This window comes from Oryctolagus cuniculus, chromosome 17 (assembly GCF_051225735.1).
Source record: "Oryctolagus cuniculus isolate XC-2025 breed Fujian yellow rabbit chromosome 17, ASM5122573v1, whole genome shotgun sequence".
NCBI classification, from domain to species: domain Eukaryota; kingdom Metazoa; phylum Chordata; class Mammalia; order Lagomorpha; family Leporidae; genus Oryctolagus; species Oryctolagus cuniculus.
In genome coordinates, this window is record NC_142883.1 from 46,692,102 (window position 1) to 46,715,094 (window position 22,993).

Consider the following 22,993-nt stretch of genomic DNA (forward strand, 5'->3'; position numbering starts at 1 on the left):
AGCCCTGCAGCTCCCACGTGCGCCACTTCCCCGCCCTCCCCGTCTCCCAGCAGGTCCCTGATGCTTCTGTCAGCGTCCCAGAGCTGGTAGCAGGACATAGCTGTTTAGACTGGCTTCTTTCCGTGTCGTTTCATGTTCTTTTTGTGGTTTGTGAGCACATTTTTTGGGTGGGTAGGAGGCCTGTAACTTACAAAACCTTTTGTATCACCAAGATATTGTACTTGGAGGTATCTTCTGTTGGTTCGCAGTGTCTCGTTTGCTGGAAGACGTAAGCCATTTATTTAAAGATTGAGCTGATTATTGGCACATACCAACAGGGGCTATTTCAGAAATTTGTGGAAAAGTGGAATTGAAAGATACCTGTATTTTACATCAGAAGTTTGATATTCATAATGCATAGCTTTTTGTAATATACACTTGCATGAACTTTTAAGACCTCTTTATTCACTTATTTTAATTGAAAGAGAGAAAGACACAGAGAGAGAGAGAGAGAGAGAGAGAGATCGCCCATCTACTGGTTCACTTCCCAAAAGCCCACAACAGCCAGGGCTGGGCCAGGTTGCAGCCAGGAGCCAGGAACTCCATGAGGGACTCCCGTGTGGATGGCAGGGGCTCAAGTACTTGAACTATTACCTGCTGCTCCCAGGTGCATTAGCAGTGGGGCTGGAATCAGGAGTGGGGCCAGGGTTTGAACCCAGGCCCTCCTGATACGTGACGTAGGCATCCCAGGTGGCATCCTGACCACCATGCCAAATGGCTGCCCCCCACGAACTTTATCATGACCTCAAGTATGCGTGGAGGTCACTCTGCTCCCCTCCCCTCCCCTCCCCTCCCCTCTCCTCTCCTCTCCTTTCCTCATGCCAAAATAACTTTTTAATTTGATCTTCCACAAGCCTTTTGAAGCCCCTGCATACACGCCTGCCTGGTGAATGTGTAGTGAGATTCTGGTCATGCTGGGTGTGAGACTCATTGACAAGCTCCCCAAGAGAGAACGCAGGCTGAAGCAAAACTAAAGCCCCGGGGACTTGAGCCAGTGGCCTGGCCTCGGCCCTCACCTAGACGATGCCTATTCCTGGGAGATGCGGCCAGCCTGGCCCCAGAGCAAGCAAGCAGACCAGAGGGAGTGGGCAGTCAGTCATGTAAGGAAAGCCACTGGCCTGCAGCGTGCCAGGAGGCTGGTGTGCCAAGGACTGTTCTAACTGGACGGCTAGTGACGGGCAGTGTTGGGTGCCCACGTCCCGAGTCTGTCCTATCGAGACCTCGATCTACTCCCAATTCCAGCTTCCTGCTGTGTGCATCCTGGGGTATGGCAGGTGATGGCTCCAGTGCTTGGACCCCTGCCACCCACGTGAGAGACCCAGATGGAGCTCCTGGCTCCCAGCTCCAGCCTGGCTCAGCCCTGCCTGTTGGGGATATTTGGGGAGTGAACCAGTGGATGGGAGCGCTCTCTCTCTCTCTGCTTTTCCAACAAGTAAGTGTATAAAAATGTTAAAAGTACTGTTTTACTTTGAAAATACAGAGAAGTCAGGAAGAAGACTTTGTTTTTGGCTCTCAAGATCCCAGCTGGCGGTCTCCAGGGGTGAGGATGGGAGTAGTGCCCAAGGCATGGGTGAGGCGAGGGCTGGGCAAGATGGGGAAGACAGGGACACCTCTGAGGGGCCCAGAAAGCTCAGGGAGAAATGGAGCTGGGAGATAACTTTATTTTGATACAAATATAGGCATCCATGCCGGTTTTTTTCCTAATAGGTGTTTTCCATGCACTTTTCCCAGACCCTTCCCAGCAGGGCTGGTCAGGTCGCTGGTAGTACAGGCACTGGGGACTGCAGGGGGCACTCGCTGGGGACATCCGGGGATGTGGAGAGGGGACTTTGAAGTGTTAGGAATCCGTGAAACAGTGTCATTGTTTCAGGAAACAGAAACTGGTGGAACATAGAGTGATTGTATTTTTTAAAGATTTGTTTATTTATTTGAAAGAGTTACATGGTGAGAGAAGGCAAGAGAGAGAGAGATGGAGGGAGGGAGGGAGGTCTTCCATCTGCTGGTTCACTTCCCAGTCGGCTACAATGACCGAAGCTGCGCCGATCTGAAGCCAGGAGCCAGGAGCTTCCTCCAGGTCTCCCACGCAGGTACAGGGGCCCAAGGACTTGGGCCATCTTCTGCTGCCTTCCCAGGCCATAACAGAGAGCTGTATCAGAAGTGGAGCAGCTGGAACTCGAATTAGCCCCCATATGGGATGCCAGCACTACAGGAGGCAGCTTTACCAGCTGTGCCACAGCACCAGCCCCAAAAGATTGTATTTTTTAAGAAGATTTATTTATTTGCTTGAAAGTAGAGTTAGAGAGAGAGAGAGAGAGATCTTCCATCTGCAGATTTACTCCCCAGATGGTCACAATAGCCAGGGCTGGACCAGGCCGAAGCCAAGAGCCAGGAGCTTCATCATTGTCTCCCACATCGGTACAGGGTCCCAGATACATGACTTCTGCTGCTTTCCCAGGCCAGGGAGCTATGGAGCTAGATTGGAAGTAGCGGGACATGAGCTGGGACCATGTGGGACGCGGCCCTAAGGTTCCGAGTCGCCCACGGCAGCCTTGCTGCAGAGCGGTGGTGTGGGGTGAAGCAGAGTCCACCTTCTCCCTTGTGCTTAGTGAGGTCAGAGCAAAGCCAATGAGGTCGTGAACGTACCTGCTGTGCCTCAACCTGATACAGCAGTGTTGCCAGCTCATTTTTATCACTGAATTGTAGTTCCTTATATTTCTTTATGTGACAGGTAGGGAGGAAGAATTGGGGTGCGGGTGGAGGGGAGAGAACCTCGCATTTGTTGGTTCACTGCCTAAATGGTTGCAATGGTCAGGGCTGGGCCAGACCAAAGCCAGGAGCCAGGAGCTTCTTCCAGGTCTCCCATGCAGGTACAGGGGCCCAAGGACTTGGGCCATCTTCTACTGCTTTCTCAGGCCATAGCAGAGAGCTGGATGGGAAGTGGAGCAGCCGAGACTCAAACCAGCACCCATGTGGGATGCCGGCACTGCAGGCGGCGGCTTCACCTGTTACACCACAGCGTCAGCCCACAGTTTCACTTTCTGCAGTTTCAGGTACTTGTGCTCAACCGGAATCCAAAAACATTACCTTAATGCAACGAGAATTAAGGTATTGTGAAAGAGGGGAGAAACCACATTGAGATTCCATTACAGTGCAGCAGTTATTTTTTTCCTTGTGTGATCTTGTATTGTTAAGTCCCAAAAGTGTGCTTCACATGATGAATTGCAAGTCTGGGTATTTATCGCCTTAGGCGTAGGTTAGTTTCTCCATTTGATTTCTGTATGCGTGTTCGTGGTTGCTTAGAATGAGTTTCTAAGCTGGGTACGGGGAGCGAGGGGCAGGGCCTCAGGAGCTCAGACCCCGTGGGAGGGAAATGGGAAGTATGGGCTTTCTGCAGCCGCACTGGGGACCCCCCAACACTCTCCCACTCCCCCCCCCCCCAATAAGTGAAGCCATTTGCGTCCTTTGGCAGTAGAGTTGATTGACACTGGACCGCCAGGCCACCGCGCGCAGATGCAGCCAAGCAGACAGGGTACAGGTGCACGCCGTGTTACGGTACAGGTTTCAGAATTCACATCTTCGGTACCCAAGGGAAATCTTAGAAAACCTCTGTAAGGTGTGTGTGCAGTCAAGCATGGGGTCATGGCCCGGGTCTGCCCGCGGCTCCCTGAGTGAGCGTCCCGTTCCACACGACCCCGGGGAGCAGCGTGGGTCCTACGTAGGTCTGTCCGTGTTCACATGGATTCCTCTCTGGTGCTGGAAGCTGGTTGATTTTTCTGACGGTGATCGCCAAAGCTGGGACTTGTTCTTGGGTGGTTTCTGGTTTGTGATTTCCCAGCTGGAGGCTTCGTGCACTGCCATCCCCCCCCGCCCACAGCAGTGCTGCCTACCTCCCCCCATCTGCCCTGGCGCGCTGGGTTCAGGCTTGCCAGTTACTCGTTAGCCTGTGACTGCCCTCATTGGAAAGTCGAGCTTTATCCAAGGCATGGACGTGTAGGGGAACCTAGGGTGGGAGGAGGTTCGGGCTCCCACAGGGGCCTTGGCACATAGAGCGTCTTTTCGTAGGCCTGTTTGCTACAGACGGTAGTCGTCTGTCTTCTTCCTCTTCTCTCGCAAAGACTCTGTTCAAATCCTTTGCCCATTTTTATCTGGATTATTTGTTTTCTTACTTTTGCAAAGACAGAATTTCCTCGTGTAGAATCATATTCACCATCTCTAATTTATCTGTAAGGACAAGGAAAAAAGACTGTGCATTATGTCAGGGTAGCGGGGTGGGAAAAGGTCCCCAGACACACGTGGTTCTTTGTTGCAAAGAGCATTGTGGTGTCGGGGCTGGCGTTGTGGCACAGCAGGTTAAACTGCTGACTAAGCACCGGTATCCCATATGGGCAACCATATGGGTTCCTCCTCCCTCTCCCCTCCTCCCCCTCCCCTAATCCTATCATTATGATCAATTCTGAATGGAACTGATCCCTTGGACTAGTAAGATGGCATTGGTACATGCCACCTTGATGGGATTGATTTGGAATCCCCTGGCATGTTTCTAGCTCTTCTATTAGGGGTAAGTCCAAGTACCTGCCCCGCTTCTGATCCAGCTCCTTGCTAATGTGCCTGGGAAAGCAGTAGATGATGGCCCAGGTCTGTGGGTCCTTGCACCCACGTGGGAAACTGGTAGAGTTCCTGGCTCCTGGCTTCAACCTGGCCTAAGCCTAGCCATTTGGGGAGTGAACCATGTCCAAGTTTATTAACAGCGACATAGGCTTTTAAAGAGCAGGTAGAAGTGGGTGTAACTAACTCAGGGGAACACTGACTATAGGAACGGAACTGATAATGGCGCCAATATTCCTCTCCAATCAGCTTAAAGGTCGTGTAGCATTCCAGGTGGGCTTAATGGGCCTGGGTTATACCCGGGAGCAGTTTACCTGATTGGCTGAAGGTGGGGGTGGGGAGAAATGTGCTCTGTTGGAATGGCCCACATTTGGGGGAGTGAACCAGCAGATAGAGGATCTCTCTCTCTCTCTCTCTGCCTTTCAAACAAATAAATATATTTTTTGAAAGAGTGAACTGGTTTTTAAAAAAGCATTTCCAATATTAAAAAAAGGCAAAGTACTGTGGTGTGTGGAGGAGTTGGGATGCCCTTATGGTTAAGAGCTTGAGCCTGGAGTTCAAGTCCTGGGGCTTTGCCAGGTACTACCCGTGTGACTTTGGTGAGCCGTTCACTTCTCTGAGCCTCAGTTGGCTCATCTGTGAAGTGGGAGTGTTTCAGCCTGCCTCAGTGCTGGTTTCAGCAACACATACACTAAAATACACAAATACTGAGGCCAAGCTTTTGGGGGTAGTGTATTAAGATACGTCTTGGGATGCCCACATCCCGTATCCAAGTGCTTGCTCAAAGACCATGTTTGAGCTCTGTGAAGTTCTGGTTTGTTGTCCTCTGCCCACCTTCCCTAGAGCCCTCCTTTGTCTCAGCAGCAACCACAGGCCTGGAAGTGACACGGGACAAGGCAGGCAGCTAGATCGGGACAGCCCTGCCCACCCACCTGTCACTCAAAGGACCCTTTCCCCGGAGTGGACCTCCCCTGACCTTGGGGCGGTACCATGTGACCACACCGCTTTCCAAGCTGGGAGAGGCCGGCAGTGGGGAGGGGGCGCTCTGTCTCTGTACTGAAACACCCTCCCCAGCCCCACCCTTCCCTGTCCTGGCCCACTCTGCAGTGCCCTGTGTGTGTCTTCTCTCCGTTCAGATGAACTTCATCACTTTGTACGTTGTATTCGTGCCTGGACTTGGGACGCTTCTCCAGGAGGCCAGAGCCTGGAGTAGGGCTCGAGCTTCCACCTTGCCCACAGCCCAGAGACCTGACGGTGGTCCTGACGCCTCGGGCAGCTCCTGCGCCCACTGGCCCGGATTCTGGGGCCCCTTCGCCTCTCCCCGGTGGACACTCACTCAGGGGGTGTTCCCCAGCACACACCACCCTGCGGGGCGCATCGCACAGGCCTCTTGAGGCTTGGGGTTCCAAACAGCAGGCACCAAAAGGGTTTTTTTCTTTAATTAGGAAAATTTTGAGAATCTTTAAAGGCTTTTTCATCTGGAATACGTTTGAGCTTGGAGCAAAGCTGCGGTGATGGCAGAGAGAATCGCTGTGTGCCTTCCGCCGGCTTTCCTCGCTGCCTGCTGCCGCGAGCTGCCAGCCCCTCGTCTCCCCTTTTCTTTGGCGACTTGGGTTGGCAGGAACACTGGTCAGTGAGCAAGTAACACGGCCTCCACCGGGCTCTGGCTGCCATCTTCTCGGGAGGAGATGGAGCCCCACCCAAGTGACGCCACGCCCTCCTCGGGGTCAGCCGGTGGCCGCCAGGTCCCTCCGCGGTGAAGGTACTGCTTTTCCCTTCGTGGGTCGTGAAGAGCCTGGGGAAGACGCCGAGGCTGTGCACGGGTCCTGCTTCTCCTGGGCTCTTTGCTAGCAGCCTGGTACCCAGCGGTTCGTCTTGCCTGCAGCTGTCCCTGCCGTGGCATTCTGGTCCCTCCCTCCCCCTGTATCCATCCACTCCACTGCCCCGTAAGCGTCGCGTCCTCCCTCTGTTCATGTGTCTGGTTGTTGGCATCGTGGAGACCAGGCCCGTGTTTTGTCGTGGACTGTGAAGCTGCTGCTGTGTTGTGGCTCACGTTTCGGCATTGAGCCTTTGAGAGCTCACCGTGCAAGTCTTCGTCACAGAGTCCCGAGGATAATACAGAGCCGCTGTGGTCCCTGCGTCGGCCCCTCCTCCTGCTCCCCGCTCGGGGTCGATCTGCAGTTAATCTGTCCTCGAACGTGAGTGGCAGGCCCTCGGCCCCCTGAGACGGTGTATCTGCCTGCCCTGTTCAGGCCCCAGGTTCATTCTTCACGGTGCCACAATTTCTTTCAAAAAAACACCTTGATTGAAATACAGCTCACTGACCATTGCCTGCACCCTTAGGTAAATAAATGTACAGCCCAGTGGTTTTTGATATATTCGTACATTTGTGTAGCCACCACCATGATTCTAGAACATTTTTCTCACCACAAAGAAGCCCCATACCCTTTAGTTTCCCCTCCCCTCCAATCCCCCCCCCCAAGTCTACTTCCTGCCTCCACAGATTTGCCTGTTCTGGACGCGTTGTGTAAATGGGACCACGTAGTGACCCAGGTGACTGGTTCCTTGTAGGAGTGTAACGTTTTCAAGGTTCATCTGTATTGTACCACGAATTAGTACTTTGTTCCTTTTCATATCCAAATGACATTCCCTTGTGTGGGTATACGGTGGATGGTCAAGCAGCCCATCCATTGAGGACACTGCCTCTCTCCCCCTTTGGGCTGTTATGAAGAGTGCTGTGATGGACATTTATGTACAAGATTTTCTTTACACACCTGTTCCTTTTTTTTTTCCTAAAGATTTGTTTGAAAGGCAATTACAGAGAGTGGGAGAGGCAGAGAGATCTTCCTTTTGTTGATTCACTTCCCAAAAGGCCACAATGGCCAGAGCTGAGCTGATCCAAAGCCAGGAGCCAGGGGCTTCTTCTGGGTCTCCCATGCAGGTGCAGGGGCCCAAGCACTTGGGCCATCTTCCACTGCTTTCCCAGGCCATAGCAGAGAGCTGGCTCTGAAGTGGAGCAGCCGGGACTTGACAATATAGGATGCCAGCACTGGGGGCAGTGGCTTAACCCTCTGCACCACCACTCGAGCCCCCGCGTGCCTGTTCATAGTTCTGTTGGTGTATGCCCAGGAGTGGGGTTGCAGGTCATGTGATAAATCCTTCTTTCACTCTTTGAGGAGCTGCCAGACTCTTGTCCACAGGGAGGGGCTGCACCATTTTACCTCCCCGGCAGCCGTGCACAAGGGCTCCCACGTCGCCAGTGCTTTGTCAGCACTTGTCATTCTCCATTTTTAAAATCGAAGCATCTTGATTTGCATGTCCCTGATGGCAGGTGATGCCAAACGCCTTCTAGTGATTTTTGGGCATTTTTTATTCTTCTGTGGGGAAATGTCTATTTTCAAACCCTTTGCCCATTTTTTAAAAAGATTTTTTGTGTGTGTATTTGAAAGGCAGAGTGAGAGAGAGATCTTTTGTCCACTGGTTCCCTCCTCAGATGGCCACAACAGCCAAGGCAGAGCTGGGCCAGGCCAAAGCCAGGACCCTGGAACTCCATCCAGGTCTCCCGTGTGAGTGGCAGGGGCCCAAGCACTTGGACCATCTTCTGCTGCTTTCCCAGGCACATTAGCAGGGAGCTGGATGGGAAGTAGAACAGCGGGGACTTGAACTGGCGCCCATATGGGGCTGGCAACTCTGGAGGAAGCGACTTAACCTGCTGTGCACCGCACGTGCCCCTCCCCACCCATCTTTAAGTTGGATTGTCTGTCATGTTGTTGTTGAGTTGTAAGAATTGTCTACGTATGCTAGATACCAGGCCATTAGAGCATTTATGGTTTGCGTGTTTCCTCCTATTCTGTGGGTAGTGTCTGTTCACCTTTTGACAGTAGTATCCTGCGATGGACAAAAGTCACAAATTTCGGTAAAGCCCAGGGTACCTCCTTTTCCTTTGGTTGGTCAGGCTTTTGGTGTCGTGGGAGAAATCACCGCTGGAGATTCAGGCCCCGAAGGCTGACCGCTCAGAGTTCCGAGTTCCGAGAGGTTTCCAGTTATCTCTCACTGGGGTTGCAGATGCGTTTTGAGGGCACAAACTGAGGGTCCAGCCCCCTCGTTGCCTGTGGGTGTGCCTTTAGCAGGTGCTCAGCAGGAGGTGACAGTCGGTTCTGAACCCCAGTCCAGACACGCCCCCCAGGCACGAGGTCAGGCACACTCACCATCCAGGACCCGCGGTGAGAGGTGGCAGTGCCTTGCTTGCGAGGTGCCGAGGAGGGGGCAGGGGCTTCAGGCTGGGGCTGGGGCCGGGGGGCGGGGATGCTGAGAGCTCCTGTTGGTCTGGGAGGCTGGTTTGGCAAGGTGGGGTGGAGCCTGGCCGTGAGCTCCCGGTGAGGACATCAGGCCTGATTTGGAAGAGTCTGGTGGCAGGGAGGGCTGGGTCTGTGTGGCAGCCTGGCCGCAAGGAAAGCCCTGAGGGTCACAGGGGCCTGCGGTCAGGGTGAGCACTGGGGCCGGATACTGGGGACGGGGCTGGGGACAGGGGCTGTCACTGATGACGCCTGGGCCTTCTCAGAGAGCGGTTCTTTTGGTGCCTTCTGCTCCATGGGTTTCTTGGGGACAGCACAGCGGCAGCAGCTGGTAGTCTCCCAGGCCCAGCCGCCGCCTGCCCCGGGAAACACTACCAGCTCACCCACTATGCGGTGCCATCCAGGCTGCTCTGGCCCAGGCAGCCCCCCGCCTTCTCAGAACACCTGTTCGGCCAGTTCTTGACCGACTCCCAGTTTCTGTGAGCTCCTGGCACACTCCGAGCGCAGGTGCGCAGTGGGTGCGTGGAGAATACCCCTTGATCAGTTGCTGTCCTCAGGCCCCACAGTCTGCAGCCAGGGCTCTGTGGGAGGTACAGTGGCCACAGGGGATGGGAGGGGATGACAGTTGTGTCATCCCCTGGGGCTGGTGACGAGGATTCCATCTGGTCAGCCTGCGACTGGTGCCCGGCGAGGAGGAGGCCCTGGCTGCTTTCCCTTCCCAGTTTGGTGGCGCAGGGTCAAGCCAAGCATGTGCAGGAGCATTTTGTAATGTGTGGGCTCCTCCTCCCAAAGGCCACCAAGACCCCTGGGCAAAAGGCCAGGGCTCCTGTCGGGTCACCTCCCTGCCCACCTTCTCCAAACCAAGCCGTGCGCCCCGTGGTCCCTTTGCACTCTCAGGCCTGCCGCTGGGACTGGGGCCTTGCAATCCCCACCGTGGTCCTTCCTGAAGGGCATCCCCACGTACTGGGGGATTATTAGCCCCTGCCAGGGGAGCCAGAGGTGTGCAGGGAAGCAGGCAGCTGGCTCCCAGGCAGTGTGGTGCTTGACCTTGGAGCTGGAACAGAGAAACGTCTGTTTGTGTTTCCATGAATGAGCGGGGACAGCTGGCCTGCAGATAGTGGGCCAGGCCAGCTGGAAGTTGCCGTGGCTGCCGGCTTTAAGCAAACAGCCAGGGCCAGGGTCCTGGGCAGAAGGATGGGGAGGGGTGGGGCCGGGCTGAGGAGAGGCACCTGAGAGCTGGTGTCCAGGCTGGGCTGGGCAGTGGCTGCAGGGACAGTGGCCGTGCGGGAAGCCGCCACGAGGAGCTGAGGACTGCCTGTGAGCGCGCCGGGATCGGGACTGCAGCAGGCAGGTGAGCGGCGAGGGGCGGTTTCCTTTGCAGAGACTTGTCTGCTTGTGGGGAGGTTCCCCTCGGGCTCCTTCAGTGAGCAGCTCCAAGGTGTGAGCGAGATCAGATTCCCTCTGCAGGAAGTCCACTCCCTGGGACTGTGCACAGCCGCACCCGCTGCTCTCCAGGAAGCAGGCTTTAGCTCTGCCCGCCCCTCCCACCCCACGCCCCTCGGAGCGCCTGTAGGGCACCCGAGGCCGGGGGCACCTGCTCACCCTGAAGACTGGATGTTATCTGTGAGCTAAATCCCAGTTCCGTCTCCTCTTCTTTTTGGGGCCATGGACTCCTTGCACAAGGAGCCGTGGAGCAGTTCTCACAATCGGGGGTCTGAGTACACAGACGAGACCGGGGAAGCCAGCTGGGCCAATGGGTGCTGCTGCGTGGGGGTGATCCGGCCTCACTGGGCCTCTGCACGAGTCTGCCATTTTAAAGCAGCAAAGACCGGAAGCGGTGTTTTGAGATTCCGGCACCATTGTACTGTGATAGGAAAACAGCTGTGGCTTTGGTGCCAGCAGTATGGCTTCCTATAGTCGTAATTAAGGGAAATAGAAAATTTCAGTTGCAAGTCAATGAACATGAAAATGCCACTTTCCGCCATCCACGGGAAGAATCCCGAGACAAGCAAAGACTGACTGAGGTGGTGTTCCTGAAGCTTCACTTTATACGAACCATGACTTCTCCCGCCCCAGAGTTTAGACCTCTCTCCTATGTCTCTGACCCAGGAGCCCCAGGGGTCATTTTTATTTAAAGATTTACTTTCTTTATTTGAAGGAGAGAGAGGAAGAGCTCTTCCATCTACTGGTTCACTCCCCAAGTTGGCAGCACCAGCTGGGGCTGAGTCAGGCTGAAACCAGGAGCCTGGAACTCCATCCGGGTCTCCCACACGTGTGCAGGGACCCAAGGACCTGAGCCACCTTCTGCTGCTTTCCCAAGTGCATTAGCAGGGATCGGGATTGCAAGCGGAGCAACTAGGACCCAGACCAACAATCTGACGTGGCATTGCAGGCAGCGGCTTAACCCACAACATTGAGGGTCATTTTAGACCAAGGTTTCAATGCCCATGTACTAAAGGACCCAGGGTGCGTGGTGTCCCCACCCACTTCCACCCACTCTCCAGGTAGGGCTCTGGCCCTCGTTAGCCCTGTGTTGTGGGTTGAGTTGTCTGCCCACAGCAGGTTTGGGGAGGTCCCGGCCTCAGCACCTGAGAGGGGGGACCTCATTTGGAAATCAGGTCACTGTGGATGTCGCTTGCCAGGACGTGGAGTGCCCAGCGTCCTCGTGAGAAGAGAGACACAGAGACAAGAACTCCTTGTGAGGACGAGCAGAGAGCTGGGCGAGGCAGCTGCCGGCCAGGACTGCAGACGCCAGGAGCAGGTGTGGGAGGGGGTCTTCCCTGAGAGAGCCCAGCCCCACTGGCACCTTGACCTTGGCCTCAGAGGCTCCAGAGCCATTTAAAGCCAGCCAGTGTGCAGTGATTTTCTGAGACTGATACTGCCCGGGCATGTGGGGAGTGGAGCCGGCCAGGCTGCCCTCCCTCCTGCCTGTGCCTCCGCGGGGCAGTCCTGGGAATCTGGTTCGGGAGTCTTGCCTCTGTGGCAGCCTTTCAGGACTGACAAGCAAGCTGTGCCCGGGGCCATGCAGACAGAGCTAGAGGCCGTTAGAATCCCAGGGCTGGCACTTGAAGCGAGGGGAAGAAGCAGGTAGCTCACGTCCTGTTCTGCCCGCAGGCTCTGCTTTGCATTTCAGTCTGGGAGTGAGGAAACAGCTTCAGGTAGACAAAGAGGCAGGCAGGGATTTGGGGCCCACCCGAGCGGGCATTTTAGGCCGTTACAGCTTCCCGAAGATTTACTTTCCTAGGCAAGAACAAAGACCCCACAGCATTCTGTGAGCTCCTGTGTGAGGCCGCGGTGGGAGAGGGGTGAGGTACAAAGAAAGGCCCTGCACCCCCACCCCCTGCCCGGGCCAGGGCCACGGGAGGGGCCTCCAGGTGTGCACCTGGTGCAGCCAGCGCTCTGCATGTCTGTGGAAGGAAGGTGTGGAACCGCACATGGCTGTTCCTGTCCTGCAGGGGGCAGTGATGGACTCTGAGCTCTGGGGCCCCGGAGGGAGGAGGGAGAGGCGCCATGGACGAGGTCACTCACGGGTCATCCAAATGGAAGGGCACAGGGGTCTGAGCAGGGGCGGGGGGTGTTCTAAGAGGAGGAGTCTGAGTGGGGGCTGAGACAAGGAGGAGTCGTCACTTCCCCACAGCCCTGATAGATCCGTGTTGTGTTCTCCACGTCGGCACTGGATAGTTAGATCGTGCTTTGCCGTGTCTGCCACTTGGGGCCATTTGTTATGCCTGCTCTCGCTGTGCTTGACCTTCCAGGTCATGGGTCACTTTTGACATTGACCCTGACATCGACTGCGCTATCTCATTGTTGACCGTTAACCCAACAACTGGAGTCCTTTCTAGATGGCCTGTGGTTTTGGTTGGTGTTGACCACTTTGTAGAGTGGGCCGGAGCTAAGACAGGGGGCTGGGCCTGTGGGTGGCCAGGAGGAAGAGGATTAAGGAGGCGGGGGCCGTGCTGTCCGCAGGCCTGGGAGGCTGGACGTTAGCCTGTGTGCCGTGTTGGACCTGTGAGGTTCCCTGTAGGCATGTCCTAGGCACTCTGCACCCCCAGAGCTGGGAGCAGCAGAGGCAGAGGACCACCCACCACCCCCAGAAGGGTGAAGGAGATGCCAGGAAGGGAAGAAGGGTGCTCCGTCCACCTGGGAGCTGGGTGAGGACAGCCGGCATCTGTCGGGGACGTGCAGAGAAAAGGTGACCTGATGAGAGGCGGGGGGAGGGTGGGTTTATGGGAGGGTGGGGGCAGGTGACACCATGGAGAACCTGGAGTGCAGCCTGGGTCCTTTCCCCTGTGGTAGTGGGGAGCCACTGAAGGTCATGGAGTAGGAGTCACACAGCCTGACCTGGGCTGTTAGGACCACCTGTGCAGCTGCCCCCGAAGGGAGCTGAGGGCCAGGGAGGAGGAGAGCAGCCCGGGGAGGAGGTGGGGAGTCGCCCCAGATCCCGAAGCCCGCCTGGTAGCAGGGCGGAGTTTTAGGGACGTTCGTCAGGCTGGCTTCCTCTGGGCTCCCGTCTTGTCTCCCGGATCCACACGGGCCCTGCCCTGTGCACACCCAGCCCGAGTTGCTTCCGAGCAGGCAGCCCCCTGGGGTTTCAGACGGGCCTTTGAGTGTCCTGTCTGGAGCCTTCATCCTCCCCACGCAGCCTGACAGGTGCAGGCCGTGTTGCTGTCTGGGCGCCCCTTATCTGGCTGCTGTCATCGTGTTTCCGTATCATAGTAACGGAGCAGATGTCAGGGCCTGTTGCTAAGGCTCCCTGCAACACTAGCACCTGGGTGCAGCCGGAGGCTCCGTCCTGACGTCCGCAACGCGCTGGCAGGTATTCTGTCCCTGCAGCCCGGCCCCTGCTCCCTCCTTTAAGCCCCCGTCTCCTCCCCTGTGGCCCTGGGCTCTGCAGCTCACAGTCTTGGGTTGGCAAAGGGCAGGGGCAGGTGTGCAGCCCCCTTTCCCTCCGTTGCCAGGCGGACGCGACTGACAGGTCCCAGCCCTGTCCTCACAGAGGCACTGGCTCCACTCCCACTCCAGTGCAGCTTGGCCTGGGTGCTTGGGGCGAGGCCTCTTCTCCAGTGCCACAGAGGCCACTTGCCTGGCTCTGGGCTCTCTCCTGAGCCCTGAGCCCTGAGCCCTGGCCCGTGGCTAGGATGGGGGGTGGGTTTGGCTGCCTGTGTGTCTCCTGTTTGCCTTTGCTGTCAGGGCCCCTGGCCACAAGTGGAAAATCACAGCGCAAAGCGTTCCACGTGGGGATTTGGCTGGAGACTGGGGCAGGGTTGGCTTCATTTGCCGCATGCCGTCTGGAGCCCATCTGTGTCCTCGTGGGAATGCTGCCCACCAGGGCCGGACACTGCTCCCGGTGGGGGGACATGGCTTTTGTTCTAGACTGAGGCCTCTCTGGCCAGCCCTGGGAACCCAGCCCTGCCCTCCGTGTGGACTGTTCCCTGCGGCATCCCCGCCTGCTCTCCTCCCTAAATCACTTCTTGTTACCATGGAGACGGTCTGTCCTGGGCACCACAGCCTTGTCACAGTCCCACGGTGCGGCTGCAGTGCTGGGAATGTGATTCTGTGCGGAAGGGTCTCACTCATGACTTCATCAGCCCTGGGTCTCCGGAGCTCAGGTCACCACCTGCCTTAGGCTCTGTGAAAGCTCACTCGTGTGTACCACACTGTGGGGGCTGTGTAGACACAGCTGTGTCAGCGAGAGTGTCCCTGAAGTGACATCAGGGCAGGAAGTGCCAGGGTCTACAGGTGGGCGAGATGAGGGCAACAGGAAGGGGCGCGGGCGATAAGGACTGGCCCGGTGGCTGGGATGAGGCTCCAGGGCGGGTGTCCGGCATCGGTGAGGGTGCAGGGTCAGAGCGGCGGCCCTCACCCTGCAGCAGAGCACCTCTGGCAGGACAGGGGCTGTGGGACCCGCCCCGGCCTCTCGGTCACATGGGGCTCAGCTGCCCCGAGCCTGCTGCGTTGTCAGGGAGGCCACAGCCTTGATTGAGGAGCCCCAGATCCAGGCAGCGAGGGTGGCCGTGCGCGTCCTGGGAACTCTCGGCAGACCTTCGGCCTGGAGTTCCGAAACACAGAATCTGCGCCTCCTGGGCTCCTGGCTTCCGCCTGGCCCAGTCTTAGCTGCAGTGGGTATCTGGGAAGTGAGCCAGCAAATAGAGCCCTCTCCCTCTCTCTGTCTCTTCTCTCTCTCTCTCACTCTCTCACTCTCTCACTTTCTCTGTCTCTAATAAATTAAAATTTTTAAAAATTGAGGCTGGTGCCACGGCTCAATAGGCTAATCCTCCGCCTGCGGCGCTGGCACACCGGGTTCTAGTCCTGGTCGGGGCGCCGGATTCTGTCCCGGTTGCCCCTCTTCCAGGCCAGCTCTCTGCTGTGGCCAGGGAGTGCAGTGGAGGATGGCCCAGGTGCTTGGGCCCTGCACCTGCATGGGAGACCAGGAAAAGCACCTGGCTCCTGGCTTCGGATCAGCGCACTGGGGGGTGAACCAACGGCAAAGGAAGACCTTTCTCCCTCTCCCTCTCCCTCTCCCTCTCCCTCTCCCTCTCCCTCTCCCTCTCTCATTGTCCACTCTGCCTGTCAAAAAAAATTTTTTGAAAAAGAAGAAAACCCCACCAGGGCACAGCTGCCTCCAGCAAACATTCTGTGGTGGACAATGCCGACAGCAAGGGCTGGGCCAGACTGCAGACTGAAATCAGTAGCCTGGAGGTCCATCTAGGTCCCCCTTTTGTGGGTGGCAGGGATCCAGTGCTTGGGGGCCGTTATTAGCAGGAAGCTGGGACTCGGAGCAGCGCTCTGATGCGGGATGCTGGGACGCTGGCACCGTGAGTGGGCAGCAGCTTAACCCGCTGTGCCACACGCAGCACCAGCTCTAGCGACGGACAGCTTTGAGTGGCTGGAACGCTACTGTAGAAAAGTTCTCAAAAATGTGTTTCCAAAACGTGCCCTGTTTTGTCCTCTGGAGACCTTGTCCTAAGGAAGTCGTCAGAGATGGGCGCGAAGGCTGTTTCTCAGGCTGTGCACTTCAGTGTTGAATTGCAAACCAGACAGGGAAAGAATAGCACTTCTGGATATAAGCTGTTATCCAGAATAATAAATTGCAATTGAAAAAAACCATAATTTGAAGATTTTAATAATGCAGGGAAGTACAACATGACGACAAAATAGTCAAACAATGCACAGAGCTCAGAACCCGATTTCATGTGAACCCTGTAACCCGACTACAGAGCAGAACTGGAAGGCAGTGTGCTGCCCCGGGCGTGATGGTGGTCGAGTTCAGGGTGCTTTTCTCTGGGCCATGGTACCCTGCAGCACCCAAGAGCCAGCACCAGGGTGCAGTGACTGCTCAGGGGCACGGCTTGCCTGCAGTACCTGCAGCAGCACCAGGGGAGGCTTGGATCCACCTCTAAGAATGGGTTTGTTTTAAGGGATCTGCCTCGGGAGCCTCCATCCCCCAAGGTGACTGCTGCACCCTGTGCCCCTGCAGTGGCAGCCCCCAGCCACTTGTGAGGAGGACTTGGCTTCCCAGCAGGCACCTGGTGGATGCCCCTGGGCAGGGAGTGGGCCCCATGCACCTGACCACAGCAGGAGGCATCTTGAGGAGCCAGCTGCTCAGGGTCACCAGGCTGCAGCGCCCCATGGAGGCCACCTTCTGCACTGAGCGCGTCTGGTGTGTCTGGGAGGGGCCATCTGACGAAAGGCAGTGCCATGGGACAGAGTCTCGGAGCAGCAGACCTGGGCCGGCCCCTGGGGAGGGAGGACGCAGGGCCCCCGGGGAGCGCGGCCTTCAGTGGGCAGAGCAGAGGGAAGTAGGAGGACCTCGCTGTCTCCTGCCCCCACCCACCCCTCCCCCGCAGCAGCCAGGACCTGAGCTCCTTGCACACGTGCACACGTGCACCCCTCTGCTCCAGCTCTCGCCCGTCACGGCCGGGAAGCTCCCTGTCACAGACAGACCAAACCCCAAGAGCACGCCTCCCTCGTCCAGAGGAAGTGACCAGAGGCCCCAGCCCTCTGTCCATAAGGCCCTGCCTCTGCCCAGCTCCGGGCCAGCTGCCTCCCTCCCCTGCTTCTTCACTCCCTGACCTCTTCCCTGGGGAATTCACACACCCCCCCCCACACACACACACACACTCCTCCAGCAAACACTGTGTTTAGCAAAGGTGGCTCTTTGGAAGTTTTAAGGACCCCCTTTTGAGAGTGTGGGGTGTGGGGAGCAATCCGGACTAGACTAAGTTACTCGAATTAAGACTTATTCTATGCATCTGCTCTCCCACAATATGGCGCTGGGAGAGAAGTAAACAGCTTCCACACAGCTGCCTCCAGTTCAACTAATAAGCTGTAGGACTTGCTCCTGATTGGAGGAGAGCAGCGTACTCGGCGTGTGGGCAGCCGAGTTGGGATTGGCGGAGGAGGACTATAAAGGAGGAGAGAAACGGCATGCGCCAGGGAACATCTATGGGGAACATCTAAGGGAACCCGTGCAGCCCCCGAGAAAGCCGGCCGGCGGTGTGCCGCTCCCCTGCGGAAGTGGGGAATGTGGCCAGGGGGAACTGCCCTTCCACGGAGGTGGAAGGGATAGTAGCCAACCCGGGAAGAACCAGCAGCAAACCCGGGGAGGGCCGAGCAGACGAAAGAACAGCGCAGGGTCCTGTGTTGCTCCTCCACGAAGAGGGGGAGCGACAGTGGGGGCTGTGCCCTGCCCTGCCTGCTGGAGACCCACCCCCAGGAGGAAGTGTGTGTTGTGGGGGGGGGCACACTGTTTGGCAGGGGAGCCCCCCGGCGAGGCCCTTGTCTGAGGCTGGGTCAGGGAGCTGGAGGCCCGCTCAAGTGGGACAGGCTTGGAGAACCTGTGCTGGTCCCATCGGCGTCTCCTAAAATACTCCTCCTCCACGGTGGGACAAGGACAGCTTTCGAGGCGCAGGTGCAGCTGGGGCGGGCGCAGCAGTCCCAGAGCAGGGTCGGGACTTGGCCCAGAGGCGCTGCCCGGTGGCCCTGCCCGCCCAACCGTGAAGCTGTCATCTGCAGGTGACGCCCCCAGTGCCCCTTGCCTGCTGCACAGCGCTGGACTCCAGGCTCTCCTTGTGGGGCCTGGGGACATGGCTGCTGTGTTCTCCTCCCTGGACACACCTGTGGCAGGGACTCCGTTCCCCCGCCCCAGCCCCACTTCTCCATTCCCTGGCCTGCCACCCACGCCTGTCTCATGCAGCTGGCAAGTGGGAGCCCCGTGCTGGAACCACAGGGTGGTCGCTCAGCCTCTGCCTCTCCCCTCCTTCGGGACCAAGGCCCAGAGAAGACGATGCCCTTGCTCTCGGGCCTCTAGTGAGCTTCCCCCAAAGCCAGACGTTCACAGCCTTTTCCTCTCCGCCCGTCCCACGGTCACTAGCTCCTTCCTCTGTCCCACGGTAGAGGTGATGCGGCGTGGGGGCAGCACCCTGGTCAGGGCGCAGGCCGGCTCGCTGTATGGGTTTCCTCTGCCTCCTGGCCTCCCTCTCTTCCCTTCAACTGCAGGAGTCATGGTCAGGTTGAGAAAGAACAGAGTAGAGCAGGCTGTGGTGGCTGCAGGCTGACAAGCTGTTTTGGCAGAGGTTTTTACCAATGTTTTAAAGGAGGCTGCGTCCTTTTAAAGGACCCTTGAATGTCTGTTGGGGGTAGGGGGATGTCATTCATTTATCCCAGAGCTCCGGGCCCACCAGGAAGTAACCTAGAGGGGACAAAAGGGTTCGTTCCCTGGAGATTCATCTGGGGGCATTGGTTTGGAGCCCTGAAGGGTATCTCCGAGCCAGTTTCTGCTCCTCCTCCTGGGTGCTCCCCACCCATCTCCACTGCCAAGGAGCTGGAGGTTGGAGCCGTGTGGAGCTCCACACCTGGTACAGGAGCCTGTGCAGCAGGTGGGTCCTCCCTGAGGCACCCCTGGGACACCTGGCTGAGCACTGCAGGTTGGGCAGGCAGGCTCAGGGCTTGTGGAAGCAATGGTGCCCCCTGCAGGCCGGGGCGGGAGTAGCCTCTGAAGGCCTCTGTGATCTGCCCAGGGCGCAGCCCCTGCACATCCTGGAGACATCATCCCTTGTGTTTCTTGCAGCTTGGAAAGGACAGACAGGCTGCTGGGTTGTGCATTCTCAATGTTTACTTTGAGCAGAGTAATGTTTTTCACACCCACACGGGATGGTGTGACTGTGCCACTCACAAGATAACAGAAATTCAGCAAAGCAAAACCATGGTGCACTCAAGGCAGGAAGGCAGGCACTGGTATAATGTTGCCAGTGACCGTGTCACTTCTGACCCCATCTGTGTTTTCCAGGGCTGTACCTTAGCATCACTGGGGAGAAAGTCAAGAGATGGGGTCTGAGGAGCCCCCGCACCCCTAGGCACTGGGCCTGGCCATGGCGGTCTCCGTGCCTGGCTCTTTGGGCCCTAAGGTTATCCAGGTCTCTTTGGCCCACAGTGGAGTGTCAGGTCCCACCCGGAAGAGCAGGTGCTTGGGTGTGCGGAAGAGATAGAGGGACAGGCATGGTGAAAGTGGTGGGGTTGGTCTCTGTGTGGTCAGTGAGTGGCAGTCTGCACACTGCCCCCTGCTGGTCATCACAGAAATGGTGTGGTCCAGGGATCTCTAAGGGGGTCCATGAAGCCACAACTAATTTTTTTAAAGATTTATTTATTTTGGAGCTAGTGCTATGATGTAGTGGGTTAAGCCACCGCCTGCAATGCCAGCATCCCATATAGGTGCTGGTACAAGTCCCGTGTGCTCCACTTTCGATCCAGCTCTCTGCTATGGCCTGAGAAAGCAGCAGAGATGACCCAAGTCCTTGGGCCCCTGCACCCATGTGGGAGATCTGGAAGAAGCTCCTGGCTCCTGGCCTTGGGATTGGCTCAGCTCTGGACATTGAGGCCAATTGGAGAATGAACCAGTGGATGGAAGACTTCTCTCTCTCTCTCTCTCTCTGTGTCTCTCTCTGTCTCTCTGCCTTTCTTTCTTTGTGTAACTCTGCCTTTCAAATAAATAAATAAAATTTTAGAAAAAGATTTATTTTGAAAGTCAGAGTTAAAGAAAGAGAGAGAGAAAGACAGAGAGAGATCTTCCATCTGCTCATTCACACCCCAGATGGCCCCAACGGCCAGTGCTGGGCCAGGCTGAATCCAGGAGCTTCATCTGGGTCTCCCCCATGGGTCAGAGACCCAAGCACCGGAGCCATCTTCCACTGCTTTCCCAGGCCATTAGCAGGGAGCTGGATCAGAATGGAGCGGCTGGGACTTGAACTTGTGCCCACGTGGGATGCTGGAGTTGCAGGCAGCGGCTTTTCCTGCTTTGCCACAAAACTGGCCCCACCAGTTATTATAGAATTAAGACCCTTGGCGTCATTGTCTTGCAAATGTCCAGAAAATGAAAAGCTTGCTCATGGGGTTCCAGATGCCATATTGGAACTGCTCATTAAGAAACTGCCGTCTAGTTGAGTGTTGTGCGGTGTCCAGGAAGGATACCCGCCTTGTCTGGAGGGGCTGTCACACACTCGTCCCTCTTCCACCTGTCATGCGCACCTGTGAGGGCGCGGGTTCCCCGTGGACTCTAACAGAGTAATGCATCGTGAAAGCTGTGATGAAAAGTCAGGGTGGATGTCCAGGTGTCTTTGCTAAGCCCAGCATTAAACAGATTGGTCAAACTACAAACAGTGCCTTTCATCTCACTAACATTTTTGTTTTGAAAATAGTTTTTCATAAAATATTTAAATTATGTGCCTAATTTTTAAAAAAAGTTCCCAGTTTTAACTTCCTTTTTAAAAAGATTTATTTATTTATTTGAAAGTCAGAGTTATAGACAGAGAGGGAGAGTGAGCCTCCATCTGCTGGTTCACTTCCCAAATGGCTACAACAGCCAGGGCTGGGCCAGGCTGAAGCCAGGAGCCAGGAGCTTCTTCTGGGTCTCCCACATGGGTACAGGGGCCCAAGGACTTGGGCCATCTTCTGCTGCTTTCCCAGGCCATAGCAGAGAGCTGGATTGGAAGTGAGGCAATGGGACACAAACCAACGCCCTTATGGGATGCCAGCACTGCAGGCAGCAGATTTATCCACTATGCCACAGTGCCAGCCCCATTTCCCATTTTAATTTCTAGTATGTTAACTATCCATAAACATAGCCCATATATCTTGGAGTACTCAAGAATATTTTTAATGTTTATTTAATTTTATTTAAAAACCATTGAAGGAAGTAGTAGGTGGCGCCGTGCATTGAGCCACGGCCTGCGATGCCAGTATTCCCATTTCAGGGTGACAGTTTCCAGTCCAGCTCCCTGATGATGCACCTGGGAAGGCACTGGATGATGATCTGAGCACGTGGGCCCCCGCTACCCATTCCCTGCTGGAGTTCCAGGCTCCTGGCTCCTGGCTCCTGGCTTAGGCCCGGCCCAGCCCTGGCTATTGTGGCCATTTGGGGCGTGAACCAGTGGATGGAGATCTCTCTGTCTCTCCCTTTCTCTCTGTTACTCTGCCTTTCAAATAAATAAAATAAATCTTAAAAAAATTAAGACAGTTCTTCATCCGCTGGTTCACTCTCCAAATGCCCACAACAGCCAAGGCTGGACCAGGCTAAAGCCAGAGCCAGAAACTCCATTCGGGTCTCCCATGTGGGTGGCCCAGGCCCAAGCACTCGGACCATCTTCTGCGGCCTCCCCAGGTTGTTAGCAGGAAGCAGGATCAGAAGTGGATCAGCCGGGATTCAAACCAGCGCTCAAGTAGGGGATGCAAGTGTTGCAACTGGCAGCTTAATCTGCCGCACCCTTCAAGGGTGTGGTTTGTTTTTTTTTTTTTTTTTTTTGGCAGGCAGAGTGGACAGTGAGAGAGAGAGACAGAGAGAAATGTCTTCCTTTGCCGTTGGTTCACCCTCCAATGGCCGCCGCGCTGATCCAAAGCCAGGAGCCAGGTACTTATCCTGGTCTCCCATGGGGTACAGGGCCCAAGCACTTGGGCCATCCTCCACTGCACTCCCTGGCCACAGCAGAGAGCTGGCCTGGAAGAGGGGCAACCGGGACAGAATCCAGTGCCCCAACCAGGACTAGAACCCGGTGTGACGGCGCTGCAAGGCGGAGGATTAGCCTAGTGAGCCGCGGCGCCGGCCTCAAGGGTGTTTCTTAACACTCCATGAGTTATAACTCACACCTCATGCAGTTCGACTTCTAAAGGGTACAATCAGTGGTGTCAGCACATGCACAAGATTGTGTAGCCACCACTCACTCGTGTGGTGGTTTCCACCTGTGTCAGGGACTCCAACCAGTGTCCATGCAGGATGCTGGTGTCATGGAGAGCGGTCCCCAACCTCTGTTTTTAAGAGCATAAAGGAGGCCGGCACCGTGGCTCACTTGGTTAATCCTCCGCTTGCAGCGCCAGCATCCCATATGGGCACCGGGTTCTAGTCCTGGCTGCTCCTCTTCCAGGCCAGCCCTCTGCTGTGGCCCGAGAGTGCAGTGGAGGATGGCCCAGGTCCTTGGGCCCTGCACCCGCATGGGAGACCAGGAGGAAGCACCTGGCTCCTGGCTTCGGATTGGCGCAGCACCAGCCGTAGCAGCCATTTGGGGAGTGAACCAATGGAAGGAAGACCTTTCTCTCTGTCTCTCTCTCTCTCTCACTACGACTCTACCTGTCAAAAAAAAAAAAAAAAAAAAGTGCATAAAGGAATTCTGAGTTTGAGAACCTCTGGCCCGGGGAGTGCGGATGCCTCAGCGCAGCCTGCGTCCTCACTGGGGCTGTGATGCCCCGGACGCCAGCACTCCGCCCCTCCTCCACGCTGTACTCTGCTTTCTCTCCTCCCTTCTCAGCTCTCCCTCCCCTCCCGAACGCGGGGGCAGCGTCCTCATGACAGAGTAGGTGCCGCGCTTGGTGGTGGAGGCCGCCCCCAGGCTGGCCTGCACTCACATGGGACCCTCAGGCGGTTCTGGAGCAGAGTCACCCCTGCCGGCTCCCGGGGCGTCCTTGTCACTGCAGCCCTGTGCCAGGTGGTAGTCTCAGTTGTGCTTGCGCTCTCCCCGCTCTCCGCCTGGCTCCAGAAAGCTCTATGGTCTTTGCCGTGACCTCCTGGG

General features: G+C 56.5%; 1 protein-coding gene across 3 annotated transcripts in view; it reads left to right on the top strand.

Moving 5' to 3' along the window:
• Positions 1 to 22,993, top strand: part of RPH3AL (rabphilin 3A like (without C2 domains)) — a 129,687-nt gene that overhangs the window by 28,728 nt on the left and 77,966 nt on the right. Inside the window, exon 1 of one of the 3 annotated variants that reach the window (XM_089317586.1) lies at positions 10,161 to 10,290. The exons of the other annotated variants lie outside the window; for them this stretch is intronic. The gene's annotated coding sequence lies outside the window, so the exon portion shown is untranslated. Of the gene's footprint in view, positions 1 to 10,160; positions 10,291 to 22,993 lie in introns of those variants that run through there. 3 annotated transcript variants of the gene reach the window in all.